At 42.0% G+C, this 26,505-nt stretch overlaps 2 non-coding genes across 2 annotated transcripts; both read right to left on the bottom strand.

Annotated features, from left to right (window-relative positions):
• Window positions 1-15,900: 15,900 nt before the first annotated feature.
• Window positions 15,901-15,961, bottom strand: LOC122942921. Its single transcript, XR_006390759.1, has one exon. It is a non-coding gene; the product is annotated as a U7 small nuclear RNA (small nuclear RNA).
• Window positions 15,962-19,689: 3,728 nt separating this feature from the next.
• Window positions 19,690-19,751, bottom strand: LOC122942918. Its single transcript, XR_006390756.1, has one exon. It is a non-coding gene; the product is annotated as a U7 small nuclear RNA (small nuclear RNA).
• Window positions 19,752-26,505: the final 6,754 nt, after the last annotated feature.

Raw genomic sequence — 26,505 nt, 5'->3', positions numbered from 1 at the left:
GCATGTGCTGAATTTGGTGGTGCAGAAGTTCATTCACAACTACCCCGACATGTCAGAGCTGCTGCATAAAGTGCGGGCCGTCTGTTCGCGCTTCCGGCGTTCACATCCTGCCGCTGCTCGCCTGTCTGCGCTACAGCGTAACTTCGGCCTTCCCGCTCACCGCCTCATATGCGACGTGCCCACCAGGTGGAACTCCACCTTGCACATGCTGGACAGACTGTGCGAGCAGCAGCAGGCCATAGTGGAGTTTCAGCTGCAGCACGCACGGGTCAGTCGCACTACAGAACAGCACCACTTCACCACCAATGACTGGGCCTCCATGCGAGACCTGTGTGCCCTGTTGCGCTGTTTCGAGTACTCCACCAACATGGCCAGTGGCGATGACACCGTTATCAGCGTTACAATACCACTTCTATGTCTCCTTGAGAAAACACTTAGGGCGATGATGGAACAGGAGGTGGCCCAGGAGGAGGAGGAGGAGGATGAGGAAGAGGGGTCATTTTTAGCACTTTCAGGCCAGTCTCTTCGAAGTGACTCAGAGGGAGGTTTTTTGCAACAGCAGAGGCCAGGTACAAATGTGGCCAGCCAGGGCCCACTACTGGAGGACGAGGAGGACGAGGATGAGGAGGAGGTGGAGGAGGATGAGGATGAAGCATGGTCACAGCGGGGTGGCACCCAACGCAGCTCGGGTCCATCACTGGTGCGTGGCTGGGGGGAAAGGCAGGACGATGACGATACGCCTCCCACAGAGGACAGCTTGTCCTTACCCCTGGGCAGCCTGGCACACATGAGCGACTACATGCTGCAGTGCCTGCGCAACGACAGCAGAGTTGCCCACATTTTAACCTGTGCGGACTACTGGGTTGCCACCCTGCTGGATCCACGCTACAAAGACAATGTGCCCACCTTACTTCCTGCACTGGAGCGTGATAGGAAGATGCGCGAGTACAAGCGCACGTTGGTAGACGCGCTACTGAGAGCATTCCCAAATGTCACAGGGGAACAAGTGGAAGCCCAAGGCCAAGGCAGAGGAGGAGCAAGAGGTCGCCAAGGCAGCTGTGTCACGGCCAGCTCCTCTGAGGGCAGGGTTAGCATGGCAGAGATGTGGAAAACTTTTGTCAACACGCCACAGCTAACTGCACCACCACCTGATACGCAACGTGTTAGCAGGAGGCAACATTTCACTAACATGGTGGAACAGTACGTGTGCACACCCCTCCACGTACTGACTGATGGTTCGGCCCCATTCAACTTCTGGGTCTCTAAATTGTCCACGTGGCCAGAGCTAGCCTTTTATGCCTTGGAGGTGCTGGCCTGCCCGGCAGCCAGCGTTTTGTCTGAACGTGTATTCAGCACGGCAGGGGGCGTCATTACAGACAAACGCAGCCGCCTGTCTACAGCCAATGTGGACAAGCTGACGTTCATAAAAATGAACCAGGCATGGATCCCACAGGACCTGTCCGTCCCTTGTCCAGATTAGACATTAACTACCTCCCCATAACCATATATTATTGGACTCCAGGGCACTTCCTCATTCAATCCTATTTTTATTTTCATTTTACCATTATATTGCGATGCTACCCAAAGTTGAATGAACCTCTCCTCTGCCTGTGTGCTAGGCCTAAATATATGCCAATGGACTGTTGCAGTGGTGGCTGACATGAAGCCTGATTCTCTGCTATGACATGCAGACTAATTCTCTGCTGACATGAAGCCAGATTGTCTGTTACGGGACCTTTCTCCTCTGCCTGGGTTCTGGGCCTAAATTTATGAAAATTGACTCTTACAGTGGTGGGTGACGTGAAGCCTGATTCTCTGCTATGATATGAAGACTGATTCTCTGCTGACATGAAGCCAGATTGTCTGTTACGGGACCTTTCTCCTCTGCCTGGGTTCTGGGCCTAAATTTATGAAAATTGACTCTTACAGTGGTGGGTGACGTGAAGCCTGATTCTCTGCTATGATATGAAGACTGATTCTCTGCTGACATGAAGCCAGATTGTCTGTTACGGGACCTTTCTCCTCTGCCTGGGTTCTGGGCCTAAATTTATGAAAATTGACTCTTACAGTGGTGGGTGACGTGAAGCCTGATTCTCTGCTATGATATGAAGACTGATTCTCTGCTGACATGAAGCCAGATTGTCTGTTACGGGACCTTTCTCCTCTGCCTGGGTTCTGGGCCTAAATTTATGAAAATTGACTCTTACAGTGGTGGGTGACGTGAAGCCTGATTCTCTGCTATGATATGAAGACTGATTCTCTGCTGACATGAAGCCAGATTGTCTGTTACGGGACCTTTCTCCTCTGCCTGGGTTCTGGGCCTAAATTTATGAAAATTGACTCTTACAGTGGTGGGTGACGTGAAGCCTGATTCTCTGCTATGATATGAAGACTGATTCTCTGCTGACATGAAGCCAGATTCTCTGTTACGGGACCTCTCTCCTCTGCCTGGGTGCTGGGCCTAAATTTATGAAAATGGACTGTTGCAGTGGTGGCTGACGTGAAGCCTGATTCTCTGCTATGACATGCAGACTGATTCTCTGCTGACATGAAGCCAGATTCTCTGTTACGGGACCTCTCTCCTCTGCCTGTGTGTGTGCTGGGCCTAAATATATGCCAATGGACTGTTGCAGTGGTGGCTGACGTGAAGCCTCATTCTCTGCTATGACATGCAGACTAATTCTCTGCTGACATGAAGACAGATCCTCTGTTACGGGACCTCTCTCCTCTGTCTGGGTGCCGGGGCCTAAATATATGCCAATGGACTGTTGCATTGGTGGCTGACGTGAAGCCTGATTCTCTGCTATGACATGCAGACTGATTCTCTGCTGACATGAAGCCAGATCCTCTGTTACGGGACCTCTCTCCTCTGCCTGGGTGCCGGGGCCTAAATATCTGAGAATGGACTGTTCCAGTGGTGGGTGACGGGAAGCCAGATTCTCTGCTATGGAACCTCTCTCCAATTGATTTTGGTTAATTTTTATTTATTTAATTTTTATTTTAATTCATTTCCCTATCCACATTTGTTTGCAGGGGATTTACCTACATGTTGCTGCCTTTTGCAGCCCTCTAGCTCTTTCCTGGGCTGTTTTACAGCCTTTTTAGTGCCGAAAAGTTCGGGTCCCCATTGACTTCAATGGGGTTCGGGTTCGGGACGAAGTTCGGATCGGGTTCGGATCCCGAACCCGAACATTTCCGGGATGTTCGGCCGAACTTCTCGAACCCGAACATCCAGGTGTTCGCTCAACTCTAGTCAAAAGACAAGCTATTATGGATGCCTTAAAGAGATACCTCCCAGCAATTATTTGCATGGTAGAGACTCATCTCACTAAAGAAACCGTGTTCCGCCTGACAACGGGATGGTATTCCCAATCTTATCACTCCACTTTTAGTAGTTCCTCTAGGGGTGTTTCAGTTCTGATTCATAATTCTGTGGACTTTACCCTCATAAAATCTTATATAGATGACCAGGGTAGGTTTATCTTTTTGCATGGTAAGCTGCATGGGTGCAGCTACATCCTCGCTTTCTTTTATATACCTCCGCCTTTCTCAATGTACCCACTGATCCAGCTAACACGTTTTTCTGAAGGGAGATCAGAATGCCGGCTAGTTCTGATGGGGGACTTTAATGCGGTCATGGACCCCAATAAAGATAGATTCACACTAGATGCAGAACGGGTGAGGAATGTATGTAATTCCCCGCTGTCACAGTTCTGTTCGGAGGTTGGACTGGTGGATATATGGGAATATCTTGGCGGAGGAAAGAGAGTATACTCTTGTGTTAGCAGGGGTGGTAGAGCAATGTCTAAGATCGATTTAGCATTTACCAATGAGAGTAATTTGAGTAATATCCGAAAGATACGATACGGGATAAGAACAGTTTCGGACCATTCACCCGTACTGGTTGAGGTTTGCACTGGGAAGAATAAGGATAATAGGGGGTTGGGATTTAGGCTGAATCCATACTGGCTTACTATTATGGATAACCTTCAGTCCATTAAATCCCTGATGTCCTCCTTTTGGGAGGTGAATCTTCCCTCTGCTAACATCAATGTAGTATGGGATGCCTTGAAAGCATATCTGAGGGGGGTCTTTATAAGCGAGATTGCCGCAGCAAAGAGAACATTTAAAAAAAAAGAGGAGGAACTGGCCAAGGCTGCTGCAGATACAACTGAGCGATTTACCAGTCAACCTACTGAGTATAACAGGGAAGAGATGCAGAAGGCCAGCTGTTCCTTGAAGAACTATATAATAGAGAAAGCAAATCATAGAGTATTCTTTAAGGGCCTAAAATATTTTTCGGAATCTGGACGTCCTGGTAGGCTTTTAGCTAGGATAATCACACAACAAGACAAGAAAAATCAATCTATTGTCTCTATTCGCAATATAGTGGGAGAAATTATAACAGACCCAGAAGGAATTAGGGACACCTTTTTACAATACTTTACTCAGATATATAGTCCCTCTTCTGGCTTGTCACCCGACCTGGCGGCGCGGTTCCTGGAGGGGATTCCACTTTCTACCTTAAATGAAGCCCAAATAGAATATCTGGAAGAGGAGCTATCTCTTTCGGAGCTCCAGGAGGCTTTGGGATCTGTCTCGGGGAATTCGTCGCCAGGGATGGATGGCCTTCCATATGAGGTCTATCGTAAGTATAGTGATGTGATTCTTCCTCAGCTGCTAGAGGTTTTTTCCCAGGCAATACAGGGAGGGAGCCAACCTTGTTCTATGATGGAGGCTCTTATTGTTCTAATTCCTAAAAAGGACAAAGACCCGATAGAAATGAGTTCTTATAGACCAATTTCGTTATTAAATACAGACGCTAAGTTACTATCAAAAGTTTTGGCTAGGAGGCTTTCACGGGTCATATCCACTATTATCCACCCAGACCAAAATGGCTTTATGCCAAAAAGGGGTACCCATCATAACCTGCATAGGCTATTTATGAATATTCAGTCTCCGGGATGTGGTTCCCGCTCCATACTGTCGTTGGACGCCACTAAAGCCTTCGACAGGGTGGAGTGGACCTTTCTTTGGGAGGTGATGAAAAAAATGGGCTTTGGCCCTAGATTCATGGCGATGGTTCAGTTATTATATAGCTCCCCAGTTGCTAGGATTAGGATTAATGATACGATCACAGAGAGCTTCACTTTAGGAAGAGGTACCCGTCAAGGCTGCCCTCTTTCCCCTCTCTTGTTTAATATCTACATTGAACCCTTAGCAGCTAGCATAAGGCAGGATCTGCAGGTGGCCGGTTTTGGCATAATGGGGAAGCATGACCGTGTATCCCTCTATGCAGATGATATCTTGGTTTTTGTTCATCAGACAGAAACCACTCTCCCTCGCATAATGGATTTGGTTGGTTCCTTTTCTGTGCCGTCTGGTTTGGAGATCAATTGGGAGAAGACTGTTCTCCTTCCTATAGACGAGCTGTGAGGTGACTGGGATAACCAGCTAACAGTTTCTGATTCAATAAAGTACCTGGGGATTTCAGTTTCTGCCAAACCTCAGGAATATTTACAACTTAATTTGATTCCCCTGCTGACAAAACTGAGGGCTAAAATCAAGATATGGCAAAAAATGGTATATGCAAGAGCGGACAGAATCTCTTTAATAAAAATGGTAGTGCTGCCCCAGGTCCTTTATGTCCTGCGTAACTCGCCTGTATGGATCACAGATAAGTATTTTAGATTGATAGAGCGGATGCTTAACGACCTACTATGGGGGAGGAAGCGCGTGAGATTGAAGGCGCTCTATTTCTCCATGCCCTACAACCAGGGAGGTCTTAATCTCCCCTATTTTAAGGGATACTTTATGGCCTCTCAACTTTGCTTTTTTAATGACTGGGAAAATAGCCACTTCTGCAACAGGGTGGTGAAAGACTCAGGTTTCACGGACTTTTTTACTGTATTGGAGTCCGATTACTTACTGAACATACAGACTGGGTATACACTTTTTTGCAGAATGGCTATAAAGACCTGGCTGGTTATTAGGAGTTGGTGTGGAGTTAAGGCATCACTTATCTGCACCCCATTGTGGCATAATCCAAAGCTTTTGAATTTAAGGGATCTGAACTGTTGCCAGTACTGGAGGACTAAGAATGTTCAGTACCTACATCAGGTGGTTAGTGGTGGATAAATTTTGCCCCCGATGGAGCTAGGGCAGAGGGCAGATTTGGGCGAGGTGGCTTGGTATGCATATTTTCAATTGAGGTCAGCACTCTCTAGCACTCTGAATAGTCACCTTCTTCTTATAGATACTCCTGAATTCTTACATGATTTAATTACTAAGAAAGCTGTCACGAAAATTAAAATATCACATTGTTATAGACACTTAATGAAAAAAATTTTTATGGGTCTTCTTTCTCCAGGACAGAAATCTTGGTCCTCGATATTCCCAGAGGTGGGTCCTCCAGAATGGGAGGACATAGGGGAAAGCTTAAAACTTGTTTCACAGAATTTTAACCACACTGTTGTACAATTCAATATTCTGCACAAAATATATGTGACACCTATGTGGTTATATAGGAGAGGACTTAGAGCCTCCTCTGACTGCCCACGCTGTGGCGACTCTGAGGCAGATCATTTACATCTGTTTTGGGACTGCCCAATGGTGGGCAGCTATTGGAGATCGGTCCAAATTACCCTGGCTCGTAAACTTAATATTGTTGTTCCTTTGTCTCCCAGGATATGGGTTCTGGGAGACCTATCGGAGGTTAACTACCAGCCCATAAAACGCCAACTATTGATTAAGGTTATGTTCTTGGCCAGGCTTCTGGTCTCTAGGCTATGGTTTTGCTCTTCCGCTCCAGATTGTAGTAACTGGTTGGCCCTGGTCGAGAAAGTGAAAAGTTATGAGAGGATTTTGTATAAACAAAGAGGATCTTATTCAAAGTGGGGTAAACTCTGGGAAGATTGGGACATGGTTAATTAATCAATCTGGAACTGCCCTTTTTTATCATATATCCTTTTTATTTTTTTATTTATTCATTTATTTTATTTTATTTTCTTTTTTTTATTTATTTATTTTTATATATATATATATATATATATATAATTTTTTTCCCCCTGCAAGGTGGGGGGGGGGAGGGGGGGTTAGGGGGGGGGGTGGGCTGGGGATGATCTTATTAGTCCGGTATTTCTGTATGCATTGTAATTGGCGAAGGATGTGAAGTTACTCCAGGAACGCTGGAGGATAGCGGGACTCGCCGGCACTGAACAATGGCCAAAGTTTTTTGTTAAATCAGGGCACTGTGCGCTCTGTGGGCGGGGACCCGGGGCTCGGGACCCTGGGCGGCCCGGGGGCGGGGTGCGACCCGAAATGCGGTTCTCTCTGTTGATATGCGGTTTGACTGTAGGCAGTGATACGATACATGTTGTATGGGTGCTATTAGGGGACAGGGCCGGTCTCTGGTGGTGTTTCTGTCCACATTCCTTTTAAAATGCCGGTGATTGCCGAGTGATACTCGACCTGAGTCCCCTTGCACCTGAGATACTGGTGTGATTGTATGCGAGGTACGGTTAACCCCTTAAGGACACATGACGTATCGGTACGGCATGTTTCCCGAGTCCTTAAGGACACATGACGTACCGGTACGTCATGTGTTGTTCCGATCACTGCCGTGCGGCCGGCTGTGATCGGAACAAGGTGCCTGCTCAAATCATTGAGCAGGCACCTCGGCTAAATGCGCGGGGGGGTCCCGTGACCCCCCCATGTCCGCGATCGCAACAAACCGCAGGTCAATTCAGACCTGCGGTTTGTTGCGCTTTCTGCAGTTTCTGATCGCTGCGGTCCCTGACCGCGGCGATCAGAAACTTTAGTGTGGCGAAAATATATATTTATCACCCCCCCCTGCACCTCTGAATGATTTTAGCCCGGTGGGAGGTGCAGGGGGGGTGTTGCGGGCGGTGGGGGCGGTGCGGGAGGCGGGCGGTGCCCGCCCGCCTCCTATTGCGTAATCGTTGGTGTACAGTGGGTATACCAGGGTGCCAGCACATTGCTGGCACCCTGGTATAAACGGCTGACATCGGTGATGCGATGTCAGCCGTTTAACCCTTTCCATACAGCGGTCCGTACGGACCGCTGTATGGAAAAAGTTAACAGTAAGAGGGAGCTCCCTCCCTCTCCGATCGGGGGGCTGCAGTGCCTTTGCAGCCCCCCGATGGAGAGGGAGAGAGCCCCCAGACAGCCCCCCCCAGAGCCCCGTCCTTACCCTTCCCCGTCTGCGCAGTTCTGACCATAACTGAGCAGACGGGGAAGGTTCCCATGGCAACAGGACGCCTCTCAGGCGTCCTGCTGTCCATGGTGCTGAACAGATCTGTGCTGAAAGCATAGATCTGTTCAGTGTAAGTAAAATATAGTACAGTGCAATATATATTGTACTGTACTGTATTATACAGACATCAGACCCACTGGATCTTCAAGAACCAAGTGGGTCTGGGTCAAAAAAAAAGTGAAAAAAAGGTAAAAATCAAAAAACACATTTATCACTGATTAAAAATTAAAAAAATAAAATTCCCTACACATGTTTGGTATCGCCGCGTCCGTAACGACCTGATCTATAAAACGGTCATGTTACTTTACCCGAACGGTGAACGCCATAAAAATAAAAAATAAAAAACTATGATGAAATTGAAATTTTGTCCACCTTACTTCCCAAAAAAAGGTAATAAAAGTGATCAAAAAAGTCGCATGTACGCCAAAATTGTAACAATCAAACCGTCATCTCATCCCGCAAAAAATGAGACCCTACTTAAGATAATCGCCCAAAAACTGAAAAAACTATGGCTCTTAGACTATGGAAACACTAAAACATCATTTTTTTTGTTTCAAAAATGAAATCATTGTGTAAAACTTACATAAATAAAAAAAAAGTATACATATTAGGTATCGCCGCGTCCGTATCGACCGGCTCTATAAAAATATCACATGACCTAACCCCTCAGGTGACCACCGTAAAAAAATAAAAATAAAAACGGTGTAAAAAAAGCCATTTTTTGTCATCTTACGTCACAAAAAGTGTAATAGCAAGCGATCAAAAAGTCATATGCACCCCAAAATAGTGCCAATCAAACCGTCATCTCATCCCGCAAAAAATGAGACCCTACTTAAGATAATCACCCAAAAACTGAAAAAACAATGGCTCTTAGACTATGGAGACACTAAAACATTTTTTTTGTTTTAAAAATGAAATCATTGTGTAAAACGTACATAAATAAAATAAATTGTATACATATTAGGTATCGCCGCGTCCGTGACAACCTGCTCTATAAAATTACCACATGATCTAACCTGTCAGATGAATGTTGTAAATAAAAAAATAAAAAACGCTGCCAAAAAAGCTATTTCTTGTTACCTTGCCGCACAAAAAGTGTAATATAGAGCAACCAAAAATCATATGTACCCTAAACTAGTACCAACAAAACTGCCACCCTATCCCGTAGTTTCTAAAATGGGGTCACTTTTTTGGAGTTTCTACTCTAGGGGTGCATCAGGGGGGCTTCAAATGGGACATGGTGTAAAAAAAAACAGTCCAGCAAAACCTGCCTTCCAAAAACCGTATGGCATTCCTTTCCTTCTGCGCCCTGCCGTGTGCCCGTACAGCGGTTTACGACCACATATGGGGTGTTTCTGTAAACTACAGAATCAGGGCCATAAATAATGAGTTTTGTTTGGCTGTTAACCCTTGCTTTGTAACTGGAAAAAAAAAAATTAAATGGAAAATCTGCCAAAAAAGTGAAATTTTGAAATTGTATCTCTATTTTCCATTAAATCTTGTGCAACACCTAAAGGGTTAACAAAGTTTGTAAAATCCGTTTTGAATACCTTGAGGGGTGTAGTTTCTTAGATGGGGTCACTTTTATGGAGTTTATAATCTGGGGGTGCATCAGGGGGGCTTCAAATGGGACTTGGTGTCAAAAAACCGGTCCATAAAAATCAGCCCTCCAAAAACCAAACGGCGCACCTTTCACTCTACGCCCCGCTGTGTGGCCGTACAGTAGTTTACGGCCACATATGGGGTGTTTCTGTAAACAGCAGAGTCAGGGCAATAAAGATACAGTCTTGTTTGGCTGTTAACCCTTGCTTTGTTAGTGGAAAAAATGGGTTAAAATGGAAAATTAGGCAAAAAAATGAAATTCTCAAATTTCATCGCCATTTGCCAATAACTCTTGTGCAACACCTAAAGGGTTAACGACGTATGTAAAATCAGTTTTGAATACCTTGAGGGGTGTAGTTTCTTACATGGGGTCACTTTTAGGGAGTTTCTCCTCTAGGGGTGCATCAGGGGGCTTCAAATGGGACATGGTGTAAATAAACCAGTCCATAAAAATCAGCCTTCCAAAAACCAAACGGCGCACCTTTCACTCTACGCCCCGCTGTGTGGCCGTACAGTAGTTTACGGCCACATATTGGGTGTTTCTGTAAACGGCAGAGTCAGGGCAATAAAGATACCGTCTTGTTTGGCTGTTAACCCTTGCTTTGTTAGTGGAAAAAATGGGTTAAAATGAAAAATTAGACAAAAAAATTAAATTCTCAAATTTCCTCCCCATTTGCCAATAACTCTTGTGCAACACCTAAAGGGTTAACAACGTATTCAAAATCAGTTTTGAATACCTTGAGGGGTGTAGTTTCTTAGATGGGGTCATTTTTGGGTGGTTTCTATTATGTAAGCCTCGCAAAGTGACTTGAGACCTGAACTGGTCCCTAAAAATTGAGTTTTTGTAAATTTCTGAAAAATTTCAAGATTTGCTTCTAAACTTCTAAGCCTTATAACATCCCCAAAAAATAAAATATCATTCCCAAAATAATTCAAACATGAAGTAGACATATGGGGAATGTAAAGTCATCCAAATTTTTGGGGGTATTACTATGTATTACAGAAGTAGAGAAACTGGAACTTTGAAATTTGCAAATTTTTCCAAATTTTTGTTAAATTTGGTATTTTTTGGTGCAAAAAAAATAATTTTTTTGACTTCATTTTACCAGTGTCATGAAGTACAATATGTGACGAAAAAACAATCTCAGAATGGCCTGGATAAGTCAAAGCGTTTTAAAGTTATCAGCACTTAAAGTGACTCTGGTCAGATTTGCAAAAAATGGCCTGGTCCTTAAGGTGAAATAGGGCTGTGTCCTTAAGGGGTTAAGCTGGGCATTAATTTTCAATCTTAACTATTTGGGGATGAGGCACCAAAATATGCATGTGTTTTTTTTTTTTCTTTCTCCACTGCGGTAGAAGACTGCTGGACCCCCTAGGTTGCCTTAAGAAATGTTTTCGATCAAAGATCGTTGTAAGCCCGCTATGCATGGTTAATGTGAGCACCAGGTGAATGGATCTAAGATTGTTAATCCTGACCTTCTTCACCCATTTGGGAGAGGACGCGTGGGGTGTGCGCTCGTTCCCTGGTGGCCGCCCGGGCCGCGGGCCCCCGATCTCTGCCCTTTATAGACACTAACATGCTAAGTTAGATGCTGTATGTGTTTGCCCGATTGGGCTGCCGATGTCGGGGGAGCCCCGCTCTCCTCTTAGCAAGTGAGATCTCCATTTGACCTGTATTATCCCCATAAGTATGGGTAATTGAATGAAATTATTATTAACTATGTTTATAAATCAGAAACTTACGGACTTCAGGATCTTATAATAGCATAAATGTTATATGGATATGTATTTTTGTATTACAAATAAAATATTTAAATAAAAAAAAAAAAAAAAACGTTTACAGAAATGTGACTAAAACTGGACTTATATAAAAGTTTGATTACATTTTGTATAAAAGCAGGCATACCTAATTTCTCTAAAACTATAAAAAGATACTTATGGGACACCCTATCAAACGCCTTTTCAAAATCTAATGATAAAATAGCTCAAGTTTGATTCCTTTCTTTAAAATACCATAAAATATCTCTTAAAACATTTAAAGACTCAGCTATTGATCTTTCAGGTACCCCACAAACCTGGTTTGGGTGTATAATTTAACTTATAAAAGGTTTAAGGCGTAATGCTAAAATTTTAGCTACAATTTTATAGTCAACATTTAAAAGGGTAATGGGCCTCCAGTTTTTTAATTGATTTTTATCACCTTTTTTATATAACAAAGAAACAATCCCCTTCCTCCAGGACCGGGGGAGTTCCTCTACTGTAAAAGTTTATTTGTATAATAAAAACATATCGTCCTTTAAAATTTCCCAGAAAGCTAGATAAAATTCTATGGGAAGACCGTCTTCTCCCGGAGACTTCCCATTCGAAAAACTTTTAAAAGCATATAAAAGTTCTTCCATAGTAAAATCACGGGATAAAACCTCCTGGTCTAAAAAATCTAGCTTAAAATCAAGAAAATTAACAGCATCATTTAAAAAGGACATATCAATAGTTTTTTCATTAAAAAGCTGCTGATAAAAATTAAAAGCTGAATTTAACATCCCATGTACTGTGCTTTCCCCTTCTAAATTTAAAATTAAATCACGTCTTTTATTAGCTTTTTTAAAAAAGAAACGGGAACATTTTTCATTCTCTTTTAAGTTTTTTACTTGTGAATTAAAGATTATTTGTTTCCCTTTATCTTCAACACATTTATTTATTTCAACTTTCAGACTTGTCATATCAGATTCAACATCCATGCCCACCTCCTTCAATTTCAACAAAACATTCAATCTTTTATTAAGAACATCGTACCATATTTTTTTTACCTTTTGCTCTCTTCTTACCTGCTTGGATAAAAAATAACTTAATTTTAGGTTTTATGCCCTCCCACCAGTGCAGCACAGATTCACTGGGGCTCCTTTTCTCCTGCCAGCACTGGTAGGTACGCACAAACTCAGCACTTATTTCGGGATCCTCTAATAATGTAACATTTAGCTTCCATTGACCTCTGTTTACCATCTGTTCTCCTTTTATTTCTGTATGAACTAATAATAATTTATGATCTGAGAAAATATTCCCAAATAACTCACATTTCACAGGGGTAAAATTGTTGGAAGCTAAAATAAAATCTATTCTGGAGCCCACTCTCCCGTTGGACCACGTGATACCTGGGTCCGCTGGTAAGAGTGAACTTCAGCAATCCTTTAAATTAAAATCATCAATAAAATTCTTCAGCAGGTAAGAAGTGCGGTCCTTCCTATTTGCATCACCCCCTTGCCTGGTTTCATTTTCACGTATACAATTGAAGTCGCCTCCCACCAGCAAGGGGGTGGAACCTGTACAAAATAATGGCAAAAGGTTAAAAAGATCTGCCCTTTCCTGTTTATCAGGGGGGGGCATAGACATTTAAAATACGACATAAAAGACCCTTAAAACGTAAGTGCAATAAAATGGCTCTGCCAGGTAAAATTTCTGTTACAGATTGAATTTCAGCAAATGGACCCCGAAATAAAACTCCAATACCAACAGACTTATTGCTATTACCACCTGACCACACTGAAGGGCCTAATTTCCAGTCTTTTTTCAAATTTCCATACTCCATCCGATTTGGAATCCCACATTCCTGTAAAAAACATATATCAAAATCCATTGTTTCCAAGTAAGAGGACAAAGCAGTCCTTCGTATAAAAGTCTTTAGAGACCTCACATTCATTGAGGCAATTTTTACTGGAAGAGAAGACATTACAATTAATCAGTCTCTAGCTCGGAAGACTCTGCTTCCTCTATTTTCTGGGAGCTAGAAGCCCCAGAATCTGGACAAACAGAAAACATATGCTCTGAACAGGGGTCAGAAATATGTTGAGACTCTATTGTGTCTCTAAACTCCCCCTCATCTGAATTACGAATTCTCAACTTTCGATGAGATCCAGAACTTTCGTCGTCTCTTGATCTTTTTGTAGAGGAAGAAATATCCATCGCATCTCCTTCTAGTCTTTCTTTCTCCTTGCCGACGTCTTTCTTGTCTTTCTTTGATCTTCCCTTTTCTTGTGACTTCTCTTTAGCTGGAACATTTTTACTTATCGCCCCCGGAGTCCCCTCCACCACCGCGGTAGAAGGGCTAGGCTCCTGGCTTAAGACCGACGTCCTCCTCATCAAGCCCATTTTAGATGGAGTAACAGGCTCAGAGGAATGGTAGGCAACACTTTCAGTTCTCTGGCTCGTCTTAGCCCCCCTCTGTAATCGTGGCGTCCCCGGGAGGGGCTCGGAGCTTCTCAAGCTTTCAGCTTGCAAAACGGTAGATTGAGAACACTCCGCCCTGGATCTTAAGGAGAGTCTCCTACCTGCTTGTTTCATGCTCAGTTCCGTTTGTTTGCTGGGATCTTCAAAAAGATCCACCTCAGCATCCCTCGCATCTCTAAACATCTGCTCAGTCAGACCCTCGGTTAACGTCACAGAGGACCGACGGTCCATTCCTTGACCTGACGCATGAAAACCTGGAACCAAGGCCCTGGCTTCTCAAGCACCTCTTTGCCAGTCCCTACAGGTATCTTCACCAGACCGCCCGATGAAGCCCTAGAGAACCTTGGCTTGGCTTTATTGGTTAACTCGCGTCTGGGGACCCGGGCATTACCAGCAGCGACCATTCCAGCTAAAGGCAGCTGCCCTGGCCCTGGTTGAGAAATCCCCTTTGCAGGCTCTCTTATAGGCACCACAGGCACAGGCGCCTTAAGGTGACAATCTTTGTACTTATGACCGGCCTCACCGCAGAGGTCGCAAATGTCACAATTCGAGGATGTGTGCCGCTCACTTCCGCACCTGTTGCAGCATCTCACTTGCGACTCACAATTCTCTTTTGTGTGGCCAAACTTTTGGCAGCTTCGACAGAATTGTGGCATTTGGGAGTAAACAAGGTAGCCCCTGTTTCTCCCTATTGCGAAATTTGAAGGTGGGTGACACAGGCCCCCGATGCCTGCTTCATCATAGTGGAACTTGACAAAATATTTTCTTTTGCCATTCCAAAAGCCTTCTTTGTTCTTCACTTCATGGGAGAAGTGAACTTCTTTACAGTATCGCTTCAAAAATAAGGTAACCTCAATTTCAGGTACAAACGGACTGTACATACAAGCGATAAGGTGTATTGATTCCTCCCCGTAGAGGAGTGCAAAATAGAGACCGTCAAGATGGTCATCGTCCTTGTCCGCAACTTGTAATTCTGCGTAGATGTTGTCGCAGCATGACTTCTTACAAAAGGTGATCGTATAGAAGCCCTTATACTCCTGGTCCCGTAGAAACAGGATATCCTCCCTACAGATCTGGAAGTAACCGGACAGGATTTCGGCCACAATGTATTTCAGCGTTTTCCTTGCCCGGAACTTCTCCGCCACCTCGATCCGTATCGACTGCTTCAACTGGGTTTCCCCATCAGCAAATCCATAGGAGAACGGCAGCTTCCTCACCAAAGGCCTAATCCCCGCCACAAACACAAAAACAAAGGACTCACCCAATGAGACAAGCTCCTGCTCAAGGCCGCAGAAGGGGACCCAAGATGTATCCGACGCCCAGTCTTCGCACCACGCACCAAAATAACAAAAAAACAGCGCGATCACTTCCCATTGCCTGGAAACTAAGCTGTCTTCCCTATAGCAGCAAGGGGGTAGAAAACCGGCTATGAACAAGTGCCCTCCCCCAATGCCGAGAATCCAGGTACCCCAGGCACCACCTGGCCAAGACCCAATGTATCTCTACACTTGATCTTAACCAAAAGGCCGAGAAGCGTACGGATTAAAGTCTTGAAATACAGAATACACAGGGAACACCCACTGAGTCCTGAACCTGCAGCTCCACAGTGGACACCCACTATGCTATAAAGCTGCTGTAAAATAGAGAATAAAAACCCACCAAACTCTGAACCTGTAGCCCCATAGAAAACATCTATCATTCTCCAAACTTACAAGAAGAAATCAGCCTACCTACAAAAAGATGATCAACAATAAATCACAATAGTGTCAATATGTGCATTTTTCTATTCTTCCACAAGCTTCTGGGGCTTTTCAGCAGTTGCTAAAAAGCTTTTAAACAAATAGCAAAAGAGCTAAACTACTAAAGAGACAGAGTTTAGCTCCTCCGACCTCTTCTCCCCCAATCACCATTTATATCATGGAGACGACACACAACACAGACTTTTTATTTGATGAGAGAAGCTTCTTGGAGGAAATTCTTCATAAAGTTCTTGGTATTTCTAAGCAATGTTCCTCAGTGTTCTTCAAAGGAATGTTCTTACTGGGTTAAGGAACATCCTTAAAAGTTGATTAGGACCTAGAAGTATCAGGCCAAGACAACGATTGTCTTATTATACAGTATTCCCTGATCACACAACAATGTCTGACACAACGCAGTCCTTCATGCTAATCCACAGAAATCATGGTCTTTCAAGTAGATTTGGGTTGATGAAGCTATGCAGATTTCTCTAATTAGCTGTACAAATGGGTGGAGCTATGTAGATTTCTCCAGCTTCCTTAGCAAAGGTCAAAATTAGACCCTTGTGTAAGTCTTCCGTGGCAGTGGTGGTGTCCTAGATCTTTTCCTGGTTGGGAAGCAGAGAGTCAAGCTGCAGACCTACATTGGCATTGAGTAGGCTTAGAAGTGATCAGAGATTGGTCGCTCTGACTCCCAGGGATCGGCCCTGCACTCAACAGCAGCAGCAATGAGTGATATTTGTTTGTGTGAGGAACATTCCCTCCAAAGGAGTACCAGCAAAGCCAAATAGAAATTTGCATAGCTCCACCCATGACCATTCTCAGCAATATGATCATTCTCTGTGATATGAACTGCCTGAACAATCCATGGCCTCTACAATCAATTCTTCTATTTGGAAAATTAGAAGGCATTTCCTTTGGCTACGTTCACTCTCATGTTTGGTGCGGATCCGTTTGTATTATCTTTAACATAGCCGAAACGGATCCCTCTTGAACACCATTGAAAGTCAATGGAGGACGGATCCGTTTTCGGTTGTGCCAGATTGTGTCATAGAAAACCGTTTCGTCCCCATTGACTTACATTGTGTGCTGGAACGGGTCCGTTGGACTGGGCTACTGAGATGGAGCAGAGAAACACAGAGATTAACCTGGAGGTGATCTTGGGACTTTGGGTTGGAGTCATAAGCCACGATGTTTACAAAGCCTGAGGTTCAGATGTGGCAGGCGCAGCACTATGAAGTGCCTTTTGCACTGTGGCATTAGAAGAATTTTGATATCTCTGACTTTTTAGTCTAACCAGACTGTCTATTACTCTGTAATTCCTCTAGCGCCGTTCTATGGAAACAGTAGGTTTAAAGAGCACACCAAATGCTTGAAATAACTTCTTTATTAACTTCAACTTTTCTTCATATAACACTGCCGCCTTCGCAGCAGATAGTCCATGTACATAACACATGTTGAAAAGATATCACAAAATGGTGGTATGCATAAGATGGTGGTTCAACTGTTTAATCTTGTCATTCATCATAAACTGGTGGATATATTTCTCTCTTGAGTATCTGTACACTTGTTTATGATCTGGTATGAGCAGTTCGCATTTGTATGCAATTTGGATTGCAATATGGAATTTGAATTTGTGGTTTGGTGGAACTGTAAGTAAACATACATATAACCAGTTCAGTATACAGTTCTAATCACTATATTAACAGTAGGACCATTATATAACCATTTTAAATACCTATCTTGGCCTATTGCTTCAATAAAACACAGCTCTTAGTAGAGTGTGTGTCTGTTCAGCTCCTCTCTCTGGTGAATAATGATTCCAGCAGCTCCTGCTAGGGGATTTTCCCCACACAAGCTGTGTGTGAGGCTGGCTATGATTGGTCAAAACTTCTAGGCTGTGTGAGGCTAGCTAGGATTGGTCAAGACTCCTGCTTAGCAACAACAGTTTAACTCTATTCTTTCTGTTGTGTCTTCTGTGTCATTGAGCTTACCTTACATTATATAACGACTCTTAAAGGCAAATTATCTTTTTCTGCTTCTGTGCACACAAAATATAACTATTATATGACATCCCAACAAGAAGTCACTGTAAATAACTCTGCTTTTGTCTTTAACACACAAACATAGGAACTGTATTAAGTTTATTGGCAGGTCTAGCTGTATAAAATATAAGCTATGTTAGCAACCTCGGACAGGTCTTAGCTGGCCAGCTACACTCCCATCAAAATTACCTATAATTCTATGTTCTCAGTAGTAGGACTTAAACATGAATTTGAGGAATTTTCCATCATGTTCTCAACTCTCGAGTGTCTTTCATTACTCTCAAGTAGAACAACTAACTTCTGTATAGGACGTTCCAACTTGAGTGGAGTAGTGAGACGTTTTCCATTTTTGTCAAGTTTTGAGTCTCCTATTTGTCTCTCCCACCTTGGCGTCAAATTTTCAGGTATGGGTTTATCCCATCCTAACTTCTGTCTCCATAATTCTTGCAGTATTTATCTTGCTTTGAGGATCACTGGGGCCAAGAATCCTAATAGATTATATATAGAAGCCGCTGCGGAAAGAATGGTACGTCTAGTTGCAACTTTCTCTTCAATAGATACTTCAAAGATGAACTTGTTATTCTCTACATTCCTTCCCAATCCAAGTTTGTTCTGAACTGGAAGATGATCATAATTGAAATCTACATTCTTCATTATTGATGCACGTTCAGAGTCACTGATGGATTCCAGTACCTCTCTGTTGTTTGAGATGAATTTATGAAGGCGCAGGTTTCCTCTTGCGCATAACTCTTGGCTTTCTTTCATTAGTTTGATTGCAGATTCTGTGGACTCTAGACTTATGAGACCATCATCTACATAAAAGTTTTTCTTCAGAAAATTTGCTGCTGATGGGCAACCCTTTTCATTCTGATTGGCCAGGTACTTCATACCATAATTGGCGTAACCTGGAGATGATGCTGCTCCAAAAAAGTGTACTTTAATTCTGTATTCTGCTGGCTCTAAATCTGTATCTCCGTCCTCCCACCGTAGAAACCTCAGGAAGTCTCTATCTTCATTCTTGACATGAAACTGGTTGAACATCTTTTCGGGATATTTTCTGAATCTACAGAGTACTGCAAGCCGTACCCAAGAGATCCTAGTGACAAAACAAACGTGGAAATTGAACACACAGTAACAAAAAATAAGTGAATGTGTGCCATTACGGCCCAGACATTTGACCGGAATTATAAAAATTCCTCATCTTTTCTAGACCGAAGCCGAGCAAAGAGAGGTGTGTGCGACTGCGCTCAAAATGTGAGAAAGTGAAGTGCGTGCAAATGTGCCATCACTAAGTAGGCTCCCACCCCCAGTGAGTTCAGGCACCCCAGGGTCACCACTCCTGGGGCACTTCTGCACCTCGGGCTTTCAAACATCTCAGCCCCTGGCTTAGATCCAACAGAGGCCTTGGTCACCTAGCGATAGAACCTTGAAACCCAAGCCATACATCCTAGGCTTGCTATGCAGTTCTCTGCTCTACATCCTAGCATGGCTCTGAATCTAAAAACAGATACTACGCTCGATCTTAACCAAAATGCCGAGAAGCGTACGGATTAAAATCTTGAAATACAGAATACACAGGGAACACCTACTGAGTCCTGAACCTGCAGCTCCACAATGGACACCCACTATGCTATAGAGCTGCTGTAAAATAGAGAATAAAAACCCACCAAACTCTGAACCTGTAGCCCCATAGAAAACATCTATCATTCTCCAAACATACAAGAAGAAATCAGCCTACCTACAAAAAGATGATCAACAATAAGTCACAATATTGTCAATATGTGTATTTTTCTATTCTTTCACAAGCTTCTGGGGCTTTTCAGCAGTTGCTAAAAAAGCTTTTAAACAAATAGCAAAAGAGCTAAACAACTAAAGAGACAGAGTTTAGCTCCTCCGACCTCTTCTCCCCCAATCACCATTTATATCATGGAGACGACACACAACACAGACTTTTTATTTGATGAGAGAAGCTTCTTGGAGGAAATTCTTCATAAAGTTCTTGGTTTTTCTAAGCAATGTTCCTCAGTGTTCTTCAAAGGAATGTTCTTACTGGGTTAAGGAACATCCTTAAAAGTTGATCAGGACCTAGAAGTATCAGGCCAAGACGAGGATTGTGTTATTATACACTATTCCCTGATCACACAACAATGTCTGACACAACGCAGTCCTTTATGCTAATCCACAGAAATCATGGTCTTTCAAGTAGATTTGGGTTGATGAAGCTATGCAGATTTCTCTAATTAGCTGTACAAATGGGTGGAGCTATGTAGATTTCTCCAGCTTCCTTAGCAAAGATCAAAATTAGACCCTTGTGTAAGTCTTCCGTGGCAGTGGTGGTGTCCTAGATCTTTTCCTGGTTGGGAAGCAGAGAGTCAAGCTGCAGACCTACATTGGCATTGAGTAGGCTTAGAAGTGATCAGAGATTGGTCGCTCTGACGCCCAGGGATCGGCCCTGCACTCAACAGCAGCAGCAATGAGTGATATTTGTTTGTGTGAGGAACATTCCCTCCAAAGGAGTACCAGCAAAGCCAAATAGAAATTTGCATAGCTCCACCCATGACCATTCTCAGCAATATGATCATTCTCTGTGATATGAACTGCCTGAACAATCCATGGCCTCTACAATCAATTCTTCTATTTTGAAAATTAGAAGGCATTTCTTTTGGCTACTTTCACTCTCATGTTTGGTGCGGATCCGTTTGTATTATCTTTAACATAGCCGAAACGGATCCCTTTTGAACACCATTGAAAGTCAATGGAGGACGGATCCGTTTTCTATTGTGCCAGATTGTGTCATAGAGAACCGTTCTGTCCCCGTTGACTTACATTGTGTGCTGGAACGGGTCCGTTTGGCTCAGTTTCGTCAGACGGACACCAAAATGCTGCAAGTAGCTTTTTTTTCGTCCGAATCCGAGGCGGAACTGATGCATTCTGAGCGGAACCTTTTCCATTCAGAATGCATTAGGGCCAAACTGATCCGTTTTGGACCACCTGTGAGAGCCCTGAACGGATCTCACAAACGGAAAGCCAAAAGCCAGTGTGAAAGTAGCCTTTCTTTGGCAGTGGAGTTACAATGGTCACTGATAACGTAGCTTCCTGGTTTTGTGGCCTAGACAATGTGAATTACCTGTTCTTATCAGTGGTTGGACTGGGCTACTGAGATGGAGCAGAGAAACACAGAGATTAACCTGGAGGTGATCTTGGGCCTTTGGGTTGGAGTCATAAGCCAGGATGTTTACAAAGCCTGAGGTGCAGATGTGGCAGGCGCAGCACTATGAAGTGCCTTTTGCACTGTGGCATTAGAAGAATTTTGATATCTCTGACTTTTTAGTCTAACCAGACTGTCTATTACTTTGTAATTCCTCTAGCGCCGTTCTATGGAAACAGTAGGTTTAAAGAGCACACCAAATGCTTGAAATAACTTCTTTATTAACTTCAACTTTTCTTCATATAACACTGCCGCCTCCGCAGCAGATAGTCCATGTACATAACACGTGTTGAAAAGATATCACTAAATGGTGGTATGCATAAGATGGTGGTTCAACTGTTCAATCTTGTCATTCATCATAAACTGGTGGATATATTTCTCTCTTGAGTATCTGTACTCTCACTTTAAGTTATTTAAGCACCTTATGATCTCTCTGAGAGGTATATCTGAGGTCTAACTAATATTTCACTTGCTCTACTCGGTTTGCAGTTTGCTCTATACACTTTCTTATGATATGGTATGAGCAGTTCGCATTTGTATGCAATTTGGATTGCAATATGGAATTTGAATTTGTGGTTTGGTGGAACTGTAAGTAAACATACATATAACCAGTTCAGTATACAGTTCTAATCACTATATTAACAGTAGGACCATTATATAACCGTTTTAAATACCTATTTTGGCCTCTTGCTTCAATAAAACACAGCTCTGAGTAGAGTGTGTGTCTGTTCAGCTCCTCTCTCTGGTGAATAATGATTCCAGCAGCTCCTGCTAGGGGATTTTCCCCACACAAGCTGTGTGTGAGGCTGGCTATGATTGGTCAAAACTTCTAGGCTGTGTGAGGCTAGCTAGGATTGGTCAAGACTCCTGCTTAGCAACAACAGTTTAACTCTATGCTTTCTGTTGTGTCTTCTGTGTCATTGAGCTTACCTTACATTATATAACGACTCTTAAAGGCAAATGATCTTTTTCTGCTTCTGTGGACACAAAATATAACTTTTATATGACATCCCAACCAGAAGTCACTGTAAATAACTCTGCTTTTGTCTTTAACACACAAACATAGGAACTGTATTAAGGTTATTGGCAGGTCTAGCTGTATAAAATATAAGCTATGTTGGCAACCTAGGACAGGTCTTAGCTGGCCAGCTACACTCCCATCAAAATTACCTATAATTCTATGTTCTCAGTTGTCATATATATCTTTTATATAAAATATAAATATTTTATATAAAAAAATTTTTTTAAATAAAATTATATAATATGGAAATCAGTCAGGAAATCCACTAGGCGGACATAAAACGCCTTTCTTTTGTCTTGAGACTCTAAATTTAATTTATGCAATTAATGAAAACAAATGGGAAACCAATTATGCAAAATATATGTAATAATTTATTTATAAATGAGTACAAATCCAATATAAAACTGATATAAGATCAATGGATAGACAAATTGGCGCAGTACCAACAAACCACCACTAGATGGTGGTGTAATCCACTATCACTTTCTCATCAGCATAGAATTATTAAAAATAACATATGATAAGAAATAAATGCTATATCTTTATCAAACAGACCAATAATTAATACATCAAGAGAAGCTCAGGATTTTCTGTTTACCAACAGGTTATAACATGACAAAATACAGATTTATACAAGAACAGTAAATGTTATCCCTTAACTCTGTCTCAGCCTATGACAATCAAAAATATAAATGATATTAATATGATATTATATCCCACTCAGCAACCAGACTATGGAAATATAATTTCCCAGAGTTTTCCTCTACTCAGACAATGTCTAATCTCCCATTAGCAATATGCATTTTTGCTAAGAGGACAATTAGCATTAGGGAGGTGATTAACACTATACGTTCCCGCAATATGGGAACTCTTGACTATACGCTGAGAGGAATATCTTAATAATATCACAAACAAAAATATAACATACGTTACCAAGTCAAGGATGGACAGGTTTCGGGTGTGATTAGTTCTTAAAACTCTTCCAGTAGACAAAAATGAATCCAAGTTTCTTTTTGTTGTTGAAGTAAATTGTTAGTTGCAGTTATTTCAGTTGTAGAGTGTAGATTCATAGATAGCTTGCCCCTCTAATGTTTTTACATGCATACTTTATACCCCATGTTATCTAAAAACTCATCCCCTTCCAGATTAGGGATCTCCAATCAGACAAGGTGGGTGTATTCGTATGCAGAGACCAATGATGTCATTTTAACCCTTGGAATACTGGTGAAAATGACATACTATTATAAATTTACCTCTAGATGGCACTGTTGTACCACATGACAATTTCAACATTAACTCTAAATACCTAATAATACATTAACATGACCTTATTAACCTATTGAATATACATCAGTATTAAGGGTTTCTTCCTGACATTTTAATTACCCCTAATCTAGACATGTTGGAGTCACCATCTCCTACTGTCTTCTTAGGGACAATGGACAATGGTTCCTTTTACTTAACATCCGGATTCATTAACTTGCCCACATGGCTGGCTAATAATATTCCGCTCTCCTCATGAAATCCAATTAGTAGGAAATAACTTCAATACTTTTCTAAATCTTAAAAGTCTATATGGTCAGTGTGATATACACGGCATAAAATATATATTCTAAATAATGTGTATATATATATATATAAATATATATATATATACACACACACAGACACACTGTTATACATAAATGACATATTATATAAGTCATTGGTTAAGATATGTTGGCAAATTTAAATACACCACACAGGAATATATAGAATATAATTATGAAGACATGAATGGGACATTTATACACCCAAAGTAGACTTGCGTAATGATTTTGTAATGAGGTAAAATAATACATTGCTATTCAAATGGTCGTCTCTCACAGATACATGTCTGTAGGACCCATTATAGTATTAACAGATATACTACATCTGCTCACAATAATTTTAAAAGACAATACATTCTATGTTCCTACAAACATATTACCCAAACTGAACTTAGCATAACCTCATCTTGGCCTGTTTCAACCCTATAGAGAAATATCAGACTCTGGTTCAATCTATGATTACACTTAAAGGCAATGGGCATTGATATTTAGTCTATAATATCTTCAGATAAGATTGTACATTTATGAAAATGCACGACACAGTAGTAGGACTTAAACATGAATTTGAGGAATTTTCCGACATGTTCTTAACTCTCGAGTGTCTTTCATCACTCTCAAGTAGAACAACTAACTTCTGTATAGGACGTTCCAACTTGAGTGGAGTAGTGAGACGTTTTCCATTTTTGTCAAGTTTTGAGTCTCCTATTTGTCTCTCCCACCTTGGCGTCAAATTTTCAGGTATGGGTTTATCCCATCCTAACTTCTGTCTCCATAATTCTTGCAGTATTTATCTTGCTTTGAGGATCACTGGGGCCAAGAATCCTAATAGATTATATATAGAGCCGCTGCGGAAAGAATGGTACGTCTAGTTGCAACTTTCTCTTCAATAGATACTTCAAAGATGAACTTGTTATTCTCTACATTCCTTCCCAATCCAAGTTTGTTCTGAACTGGAAGATGATCATAATTGAAATCTACATTCTTCATTATTGATGCACGTTCAGAGTCACTGATGGATTCCAGTACCTCTCTGTTGTTTGAGATGAATTTATGTAGGCGCGCAGGTTTCCTCTTGCGCATAACTCTTGGCTTTCTTTCACTAGTTTGATTGCAGATTCTGTGGACTCTAGACTTATGAGACCATCATCTACATAAAAGTTTTTCTTCAGAAAATTTGCTGCTGATGGGCAACCCTTTTCATTCTGATTGGCCAGGTACTTCATACCATAATTGGCGTAACCTGGAGATGATGCTGCTCCAAACAAGTGTACTTTCATTCTGTATTCTGCTGGCTCTGAATCTGTATCTCCGTCCTCCCACCGTAGAAACCTCAGGAAGTCTCTATCTTCATTCTTGACATGAAACTGGTTGAACATCTTTTCGGGATATTTTCTGAATCTACAGAGTACTGCAAGCCGTACCCAAGAGATCCTAGTGACAAAACAAACGTGGAAATTGAACACACAGTAACAAAAAATAAGTGAATGTGTGCCATTACGGCCCAGACATTTGACCGGAATTATAAAAATTCCTCATCTTTTCTAGACCGAAGCCGAGCAAAGAGAGGTGTCTGCGACTGTGCGCTCAAAATGTGAGAAAGTGAAGTGCGTGCAAATGTGCCATCACTCAGTGGGCTCACACCCCCAGTGAGTTCAGGCACCCCAGGGTCACCACTCTTGGGGCACTTCTGCACCTTTCAAACATCTCAGCCCCTGGCTTAGATCCAACAGAGGCCTTGGTCACCTAGCGATAGAACCTTGAAACCCAAGCCATACATCCTAGGCTTGCTATGCAGTTCTCTGCTCTACATCCTAGCATGGCTCTGAATCTAAAAACAGATTTTTTTTTTAGGTGATATTTACCCATCGAGGGGTAAAAATCGTTTATTTAAATCATAACAATATTACATTACATAAGAAATTATAAAACCGTTTTTACAGGTAACATAAAAATTACAGGTTTTATAAAATCATATAACTGAGCCCCATTCTCTTAAAAACCACTTGTGGCACATAAAAGGCGTTCTTTTTTTATCAAATAAATAATAATTATACATTTCGTCTAAAACCATCTTTAAAACATTTTCCTCGGAAATAACATCATTTTTAAAAACTAAAATATTCCGGGCCGACCATAGAGCTACTTTGACGCAGTTCGTGATCTTCCTAGTCCTTTTGATTCTTGAAGGGCACTCCAGACACCCATAAAAGACACCGTCCATAGATAATGCCTTCAATCCTGTGATCTTCTTCATCAAGGGGAACATTTTTATCCATATCTTTTGTGTAAAATAACAGTACCAAAATAAGTGCTAAACGTCCTCCTCCTCTCTGCATGCTCCCCTAGGACACTCCGCGGTGCTTGACAATCCTCTTCGGTGCTGGAATGCCCGGCATGGAAGACATTCATGAACGCAGCTCCAGGCCAGGTCCTTTTGTGAGTTAAAAAGATAGTTTTCATTAACGTCCTTCCAGATCTGTTTACATTTATTTTCGTTAAAATTCTTAATAGGGGCCATCAGTTTATTATCATTAATATCCTTTAAAATCATTCTACTGTTTTTTAAAATCTCCACCCTCTTTTGGCCGAGATTAAAATTATTCGTTACTTTCTCTAAAATCTTATAAGAAGCAGGTAAGTTAAAAGAGTAGGGAGAATTTAAAACCGGTTTAAACCACCCAAACTTTCTCATAAAATACCCAGTGTTATAACGAATAAAAAACGACCAATAATTATCCTTAAAAAGGGCATTAAAACAGTAGCTAAAATACTTGATTAAAAGAAACGTCTTAATGTCTGTAAAATCTT

Source organism: Bufo gargarizans, chromosome 6 (genome assembly GCF_014858855.1).
Source record: "Bufo gargarizans isolate SCDJY-AF-19 chromosome 6, ASM1485885v1, whole genome shotgun sequence".
Taxonomy (NCBI): Eukaryota; Metazoa; Chordata; class Amphibia; order Anura; family Bufonidae; genus Bufo; species Bufo gargarizans.
This window is presented reverse-complemented; position numbering and strand designations above follow the sequence as displayed.